Below are 9884 nucleotides of genomic sequence, written 5' to 3' on the forward strand. Positions count from 1 at the left end.
GAAGACCAGCTCATCAGCACTAGAGGGTGTTCGTTTCCACACTGTGCTGTGCCGTCCCGCGCTTCTGTCAAGGCTAGGGAAGTCCGGCGTGCGTATTTAAAACACGGCAGTAAGTCTTCTTTGGTCTGTGTCTACGATGGACTGATGGAACAGACCCAGTCTGCATAGGTTAGCTGGGCATTAATGTTATTTCATGCTTTTTTTTTAATCATGACTGATATTTTTACTTTTTTAAGATGTAACATTATTAAGCCCTTTGAACTTTTGCAATTATAGTCATTTTAGCTTATTATCCTTTATGAACTATGATGACCACAAAACCAGTCATAAAGGTTTATACAAGATTTATAGATGTATGTTTCAATTAATGCATGGTTTGTTAAGATATGACAACAATTTTCAGAAATACATCTATCTGAAAATCTGGAATCTGAGGGTGCAAAAAAATAAAAATATTAAGAAAACTGCCTTTAAAGCTGTCCAAATTAAGTTCGTAGCAATGCATGTTACTAATCAAAAAAATAAGTTTTGATATATTTACAGTAGGAAATTTACAAAATATATTTATGGAACATGATCTTTACTGAATATCCTGATTTTGTCAATTTGACCCATAAAGTGTATGTTTGGCTATTACTACAAATATACCCATGCTACTTAAGACTAGTTTTGTGGTCCAGGGTCACATTTAAAAAACTGAAGGATATGGTGCACTGTAAATATTGCTGTAAAATATGAAGGCCATTCATATTTGGTCATTTTCAGTCATAACACAACTAATCAGTGATGTATTTTGAATGCTATTATAAACAGTTGTTTTGTTTGAGTTATCATTATGTCATTATGGTCATTGGTGTTCCTTTTTGGCTGGAAACTTGAACCTTATTTATTTTGATTAACTTTCCCCATGCATCTGATGTAATAGTGCTTCAGAACTACAGCAGTGTGGTTGCAATGTGTTACATGTGGAACAAAAACTAAATTAAATATTCGACCCATGAGACTAGCAATCTGTACCTGAAACTTGAATTTTGCACATGTGAGGACAAAAAATATACAATCAAACCAAAATGTATTCAGACACCTTCAACATTTCTCACATTATCACAGTTTATTCGCTAGTTTATGACAAGAACTCAGAGGAACTGTCAGAACAAATTCATCTTGATGATGTCAGAAAACGTTGATAGAAAGGTATATAATGGATTACAATCAACCAAAAATTCAGTAAAATTATATTTACACGACTATCAATACTTTGTTGACAAGAAATGCTTAATTTTGTTCATTCTGTGGTGTAAAAAAAGTCACATTAGCAATTAAAGAAAAAATACTTAAGCAAAACATGGTCAAGTCAAATTGTCTGAATGACTGCTGGTCCCAATTTTAATGGTAGTCCACTGCATGAAGAATTTTTGGGTATAATATGTAACAGTTTTTTTTTTTTTTGCTTTCCCAACTTACATAAATTATTATATTATACATAAATACAACTTACATAAATTATATTATTATAGTGTCCTGCACCCACTAGTAAAAAATATAAAAAATTATATCTGGTGTCTGAATAATTTAGGTTTGACTGTATAATGCTTCAAAATACTGTTGTGGTAAGCCAGTTATTGTTATTGCAGTTATTGTTTCTGATAATATTGCTCTGCCATAGTTTTCAACCAAACACACACAAATTCCAACACTCAGCATAACACACGCAATTATATATATATATAAAAAATAAAATAAAAATCACAGGAAATTAAAAGTGACAACAACAACAATAACCGCAAAATAGAACAGTACATTGTACAAAAAGTGCAACCGCATAATTTATTCATGCCACAATGCATGATGGGAATCTAACTGCTGTAGCCACTACACTTAATTTGCAAAAATAGCAGCATTGCATTAGATTATGACTAAATTCTTGTTCTTTGTTAAATCACACAATACAGTGTAGAGTTTGGCTTTAAATAAAAACTGGTTATGATTCACATTTAGGCCAACTGTGCAAATGCACGACCTGATTTATATATTGTGGTCTGGATCCTATTGCTTACTGATGTCCTGCTTGTGAGCATCTACAGTATATCTGCTTGTCACGCCTGCGTAATTCAGACATCTAACTGGCGTCTAATGGTCTCAGATGTGAAAATAACTCCCTCCTTCACCCTCATATCCCTACATACAATCAATTCAGGATGGTTATTTTTGCACAGCCATTTAAAGGTCATCCGATGCCATCATGCATACACAATATGCTGAATGTAATTTATTGATTGACTGGAGACATGAGGTTTTGAGGAAAACAGGTTTTAATATAGGAGATCACTTGGTTTCGCTGGCTAAGCAGTTGTAATGCATACAGTGTGTGAATATTTGATATGTTGGGAAGTAAACAGATGCTGCCAATATAAAGTACAGGAGTCATAACTCTTAAGAAGTTTTTTTTTTTATTGTACACTGTGAAGTACTGCTAAGAATTTACAAGATTTAACAGTAACTTAATGCAATAAAATGCACTATTTTAATGTGAAATCATAAGATTTTCTGCTATATATCAGGATTAGAAATGAAGATTTGTTTTCTATTCATTAAAATGCCATGCAACCAAAACTTTAATGCACTGAAAGTAAAGACATCATGAAATTATTACATATACAATTAGCTCAAAATAAACCTGTCAGTACCAACCAGTACAAAAAATGCACCTAAAATGAAAACCTAAGCACCTGCACATTCTATTTGGACATTAAATTTCGTGTTCACTGCTTTTCTTACTTAGATTTTTTGTCTTGTTTCCAGACAAAATATCTAAAATTCTTAAATCAAGAAGGATTTTCTAGACAAAAAAATAAATAAACATTGTCCTGTTTTCAGAAAAAAACAAGTCAAAATGAAGCATGTTTTTGCTTAAAACAAGCAAAATAATCTGCCAGTGGTTTAAGAAAAATAATCTTATTTCAAGCAGACAACTCAGAAAAAAGAAGTTAAAATTAAGTGAGTTTTTGTTTGAAACAAGCAAAATAATCTGCAAATGGGGTAAGAAAAATAATCTTATTTTTCTTACCCCATTGGCAGATTATTTTGCTTGTTTCAAACAAAAACTCACTTAATTTTAACTTCTTTTTTTCTGAAAACAAGACAATATTATTCCTTCCTGATATAAGAAATTTTAGATGTTTTGGCTGGAAACAAGACAAAAATTCTAATTAAGAAAAAGCATTTTTTGCAGTGTTGACAACATTACACCTGCTATACCTGGTCCTGTTTGCAGTAAAGTCACAATACATGTACTTTGTATACTTAGTCAGGAATATACTGTAAAACTGAAGTAAACTTTTTTTTTGCACTATTGTACTACTGTTGTTTTCACCCTCTTATAAAAAAGATGAAAGCTTTCACACTCTTTCTTTCCACGGGGTACCATTAACCTAGAGTGCCATTAAGCTTTTATACCGTGGTCCTTTAAAAGTAGTATTTGTATTTGTTGTGGGAGGCTAATATTGAATTAAGATCAAAATGCATATATTACACAACATTTGGACAAATGCAAGTACAGCGTTTAGTATCTAGTAATATCTAGGACTCTAGGTCTTGCTGCAAAAGCTTCGCTGGGTAGATCACGTATCGCATGGACGACACAAGATTGCCAAAACCAGTGCTATAAGGGGAACTTTGCCATAGGGCAAGTGTGATTGAGGAGCTCCACATATGCATTACACGGATCAGCTGAAGCGACAGTTGTTGCAGGCTGACATTGACCCCTAAAACTGGGAGACACTGGATGCAGACAGATCCAGTTAGAGGACAATCCTAAAGAAAGCACCTGGGGGTTTCGAAGAACGCAGAGTGGTTACTACCCAAGAGAACCGCCTAAGAAACCTAAGAAATGTCCCCACAAGGTCAAAATCTACTGGTATTCCTATCCTTGTGGGGACATTTGGTCCCCACAACGTGATGAATACCAGGTACACACACACACACACACACACACACACACACACACACACACACAAATATAGTCGCACACACTCAAGCCACTGCCTATTAATTACACTATTTAGGTGCACATTTTATTTTTGTGTCAAAGAATATATTAAGTGTCCACTCAGGAAAGCTCATGACAGAGTGTCGGTATGTGCTGCAATTTCATTTAGCATGCTGTCAGAGTTTATCAGTAAATATGTAAAGAGATCTGACATACTGTAATTGGCATGATCACTTCATGATAAACAAAGCGAAGAGCCTCTCATGATCAAATGTTTGCTCATTAAACCTTTTCACTATATTTACTGAAGGCCAGATTTTATATTTCACAATTCTTTTCCTTTCAATTCTCGAGCCGAGCTGTCACCATGCCTGCGTTAAATTATTTTGCCATCTGTTTTCATTTATTGTCTGAGAAAGAACGGAGCTATCACAAATCTATACTTGCGAATCTCCTGAGCAGAAAACAAAAGGACATGTACAGTAAAAACATTGCAATAGTCTGCACAGTTTAAAGGATGTGCATGTATGTGTGTGTGTGTGTGTGTGAGAGAGAGAGAGAGAGAGAGAGAGAGAGAGAGAGAGAGAGAGAAAAGAGAGAGAGAGAGAGAGAGAGAGAGAGAGAGAGAGAGAGAGAGAGAGAGAGAGGAGAGCAAAAACCTGTTTGTGCTTTTGATTTCAAGAACATCATACCTAACACTGAGAAGATGACAAGATTCGTTTCCTAGATGAAAAATGGATGATTGGCTGGGAAAAGAAAACATCAAATGATGGTTAAAAGAAGCACAGCTGTTTGGTTTTCTCCACACCACGAGACTCCCGGACTCTCATCTATGAAGCTGTCACTTGCAAGATTGATAATGTACTTGCACTAGCAGTCTCTTTAAACCTGCCAGAGTTTTCGTTCTTTTACAAAAAGATGAAAGCTTCCACACTCTGTCTTTCCACAGGCCGCCATACAAGCGCCATTAAGGGGTTAGTTCACGCAAAAATTAAAAACAAATTAACATATTTTTGATTAAATACAAGAGCTTTCTGACCCTGCATAGAAAAGCAATGCAACTGACACGTTAAATATCCAGAAAGGTAAGGACATCGACAAAATACTCCATGTGACATCAGTAGTTCAATCGTAATTTTATGAAGCTACGACAATACTTTTTTGAGCACATAGTAAACAAAAATAATGACTTTATTCAACAATTGTGACCCTGGACCACAAAACCAGTCTTATGTAGCATGGGTATATTTGTAGCAATAGCCAAAAATACATTATATGGGTCAAAATTATCGATTTTTCTTTTAAGCCAAAAAAATATTAGGATATTAAGTAAAGATCATGTTCAATTTATTTAGTAAATTTCCTGCCATAAATATTAAAAACATAATTTTTGATTAGTACTATGCATTGTTAAAACATTAATTTGGACAACTTTAAAGGCAATTTACTCAATATTTAGATTTTCTTGCACTCTCAGATTGCAGATTTTCAAATAGTTGAATCTCAGCTAAATACTGTCCTGTCCTAACAAATATCAATGTACATCAATGGAAAGCTTATTTATTCAGCTTTATATATATATATATATATATATATATATATATATATATATAGCTTTTTGGCACACAAAAAGTATTCTCGTAGCTTCATGAAAATTACAATTGAACCACTGACGTCACATGGACTATTTTAACAATGTCTTTAGTAACTTTTTGGACCATTGCAGTCTATGGAGGGTCAGAAAGCTCTCGGATTTCATAAAAAAATATCTCAATTTGTGTTCCGAAGATGAACGAAAGCCTTACGGGTTTGGAACAACATGAGAGTGAGAAATTAATGACAGAATTTTCATTTTTGGGTGAACTAAACCTTGAAGCTTTAAGATCTTGGGTGCTTTTGAAGAGATATTATAATCTGTTGTGGGGGGTCAATACTGAATGAAGGTCAACATGCATATATTACACCAAGTGTGGGCCAAATGTGGATTGTGGTACTTTATTTTTGTGAATTATCTTAACACATACTCACTCTCATATACAAAGAGAGAGATAGGGAGACGCTAATGTGAAAAGGTCTCTTGGTATTTAGGTTTATAATAGCATGGGTCACGGCACTGAAGTTTGACCACATTCTTCTATACGATAGGCACCGGTGCGAGCTTAATTATGTCTGATTACCTTTTATAAGTCTCCGTGCGCGGGCCCCTGCTCTCCTAATGAACCGGCATGAAATCGTTAAAAAGTAATTGTGCGTTCGTCCCGGAGATAAGCCGCCGCGGCGGGACAAAGCGATCCTGACACAAAGAAGATTTCTCGGCGCGGGATCCGCGCGCAACACCCCACCGTGACTAATGGCGTGTGAACTCTAATCTGCTCCCGCGAAAGAACGAGAAGGGAGGAAGTGCAAATAAATGGAGAGAATGTGTGCTTGGCGTCATTGGACCAAACTCAGCCCACGAGAACAGCGTGACGATATTGATTGAATAGTCTATCGGTCAACTATTAGCGCCCCTGCACAATCAATACTCGTTTAGATCATTACAACAGGTCGATAAACAGCGATCCGAATGTGATTCTAAGTTTTGAGTTGCTCACTGACCTCCCGTTTCCCCTGCGTCCGGTTAGCACTTCAGCACCACGGACAGCGACACTGTATTCATATAGAAACTTCAAAAGGATTCTGAATTGACATTAATTAGTTCATTCTTGCCTGAATGTTCTTTATGCAAACATCCCACTCATGCCCATATCTAATCAATCCAACATACAACGGTTGTCAAGTGAACGAGAATAATCTATTTTCTGAGTCACAAATTTTCACACAATGTTACGTGGAGATAAAACAAAGCCTTTAACTTCCCCTCATTGTTCTCAGCTCTAGACAGAACACCTGGCGTGTTTGCATTAATTACTGTATTGATTGATTTTGTGGCCTGCTGAAGTGTGGCTAGGGGGGAGATTCACTAGAAGAGGTGATACACTGTTCTGAGAATCAGACGCACTTAATGAAACAGACACTGGCAGGGAATTTATAGCCTTGTGAGGGTATTGATTGAAGGACCAAGAATAGAGTTCTGAGAGGAAGACTGACATGTAACAACAAAAAGGGCATACCTGAAACCAAAGGATTTCACCTGAAAGGAGCCCTGTCAGAATGCGGTGGCCGATGAGGTCAATAAACCAGTTGGATAACTGACAAAAACATCCTTGCCTCAGATAACCCCGCAACCTCTGTTAAGAAACATTTGTCTAATTAGCTCAACCGTGTTTTGATAGCAATTACGCACAGCACTTTAATTACTTCATTCAATTTGACCATTGATTATGTGTGAGAGTTCTTAGATGTAAGGAAGTCAAAGTAACAGCATGTGATTTTCTCGACTTGACCTGCTGTTTAAAGCATTGTGGGGCTGAGTGACGGTATGACCGGCGTGCAATTTGTGTTGTCTTTCACTATGCTACCAAAGGACCATTGTAACATACTGTGAGAACAGCAAGTAAGAGAGTGAGCATATTGCAGCAGCATGTAAAATGTCTTGCAGAATTCTTTCTTAAATAGTGCAAACCCCTGATCTTACACCATCAGAGCCAGTTCTTAACATCATAATTAAAGGAATAATTCAACCAAAAATTAATATTTGCCAAGAATGTTTTCACCCTCAGGCCACTGCAAGATTTAGATGAGTTTGTGTCTTCATGGGAAATGATTCAAACCACTGCTTTCAGCTAAAACACCCATCTATCCATAATATTGCTTTATCTAGCATCATTGGATCCTCTGCAGTGAATGGGTGCCATCAAATAGTCCAAACAACTGATAAAAACATCACAATAATCCACAAATAATCCACATGCCTTAGTCCATCAGTTAACATTTTATGAAGTAAAAAGCTGCATGTTTGTAAAAAACAAATCCATTAAGATGTTTTTAATTTCAAATCCCCTATCCATAATATTGCTTTCCCAAGCATCACAATAATCCACAAGTAATCCACATGACTCCAGTCCATCATTTAAGATCTTGTGAATGAATAATAATAATAAAAATCCATCAAGATGTTTTCAAACAAGTCCTCTGTCCACAATATTGCTTGCTCAAGCATCATTGAATCATCTGCAGTGAATGGGTGCCGTCAGAATGAGAGTCCAAACAGCTGATGAAAAGCATCACAATAATCCACAGGTAATCCACATGACTCCAGTCCATCAATTAACATTTTGTGAATGAATAATAATAATAAAAATCCATCAAGATGTTTTCAAACAAGTCCTCTGTCCACAATATTGCTTTCTCAAGCATCATTGGACCCTCAGTGAATGGGTGCAGTCAGAATGAGATTCCAAACAGCTGATAAAAAACATCAGAATAATCAATAAGTAATCCACATGACTACAGTCTATTAATTAACATCTTGTGAAATAATATAAAAAAAATCCATCAAGATGTTTTCAACTTCAAACTAGTCCTCTATCCATAATACTGCTTGCTCAAGCATCATTGAATCCTCTGCAGTGAATGGGTGCCGTCAGAATGAGATTCCAAACAGCTGATGAAAAGCATCACAATAATCCAAAGGTAATCCACATGACTCCAGTCCATCAATTAACATTTTGTGAATGAATAATAATAATAAAAATCCATCAAGATGTTTTAACTTCAGACGAGGCACTCTATCAATAATATTGCTTTCTTAAGCATCACTGAATCCTCTGCAGTGAATGGGTGCCGTCAGAATGAGAGTCCAAACAGCTGATGAAAAGCATCACAATAATACACAGGTAATCCACATGACTACAGTCCATCAATTAACATCTTGTGAATGAATAATAATAATAAAAATCCATCAAGATGTTTTAACTTTAAACAAGTCCTCCATCCATAATATTGCTTTCTCAAGCATCATTGGATCTTTTGCAGTGAATGGGTGCCGTCAGAATGAGAGTCCAAACAGCTGATAAAAAACATCACAATAATCCACAAGTAATCCACATGACTCCAGCCATTGATTAACATCTTGTGAAATAATAATAATAAAAAAAGCAAATCCATCAAGACGTTTTTAACTTTAAATGAGTCCTCTATCCATTTTACTGCTTTCTCAAGCATCATTGGATCCTCTGCAGTGAATGGGTGCCATCAGAATGAGAATCCAGACAGCTGATAAAAACATTACAATAATGCACAAGTAATGTAGTAACTCCAGTCCATCAATTAATATCATGTGAACTAATAAATAATAATAAATAAATAAATAAATAAATAAATAAATAAATAAATAAATAAATAAATAAATAAATAAACATCAAGGTGTTTTTAACTTCAAACAAGTCATGTATCCATAATATTGCTTTCTCAAGCATCATTGAATCTTCTGCTGTGAATGGGTATCATCAGAATGAGAATCCAAACAGCTGATAAAAACATCACAATAATCCACAAGTAATCCACATGACTACAGTCTATCAATTAACATCTTGTGAATGAATAATAATAACAAAAATCCATCAAGATGTTTTAACTTCAAACAAATCCTCTATCCATGACATTGCTTTCTCAAGCATCACTGGATCCTTTGCATTAAATGGGTGCCGTCAGAATGAGAGTCCAAACAGCTGATAAAAAAACATCATAATAATACACAAGTAATCTACAAGACTCCAGTCCATCGATTAACATCTTGTGAATGAATAATAATATAAAAGCAAATCCATCAAGACATTATTAATGTCAAATGAGTCCTCTATCCATTTTACTGCTTTCTTAAGCATCATTAAATCCTATGCAGTAAATGGGTGCTGTCAGAATGAGAATCCAAACAGATGATAAAAAACATCACAATAATCCACAAGAAATTCACGTGACTACAGTCCATCAATTAACATCTTGTGAAATAATA

Source organism: Garra rufa, chromosome 6, assembly GCF_049309525.1.
Source record: "Garra rufa chromosome 6, GarRuf1.0, whole genome shotgun sequence".
In the NCBI taxonomy this organism is placed as follows: Eukaryota; Metazoa; Chordata; class Actinopteri; order Cypriniformes; family Cyprinidae; genus Garra; species Garra rufa.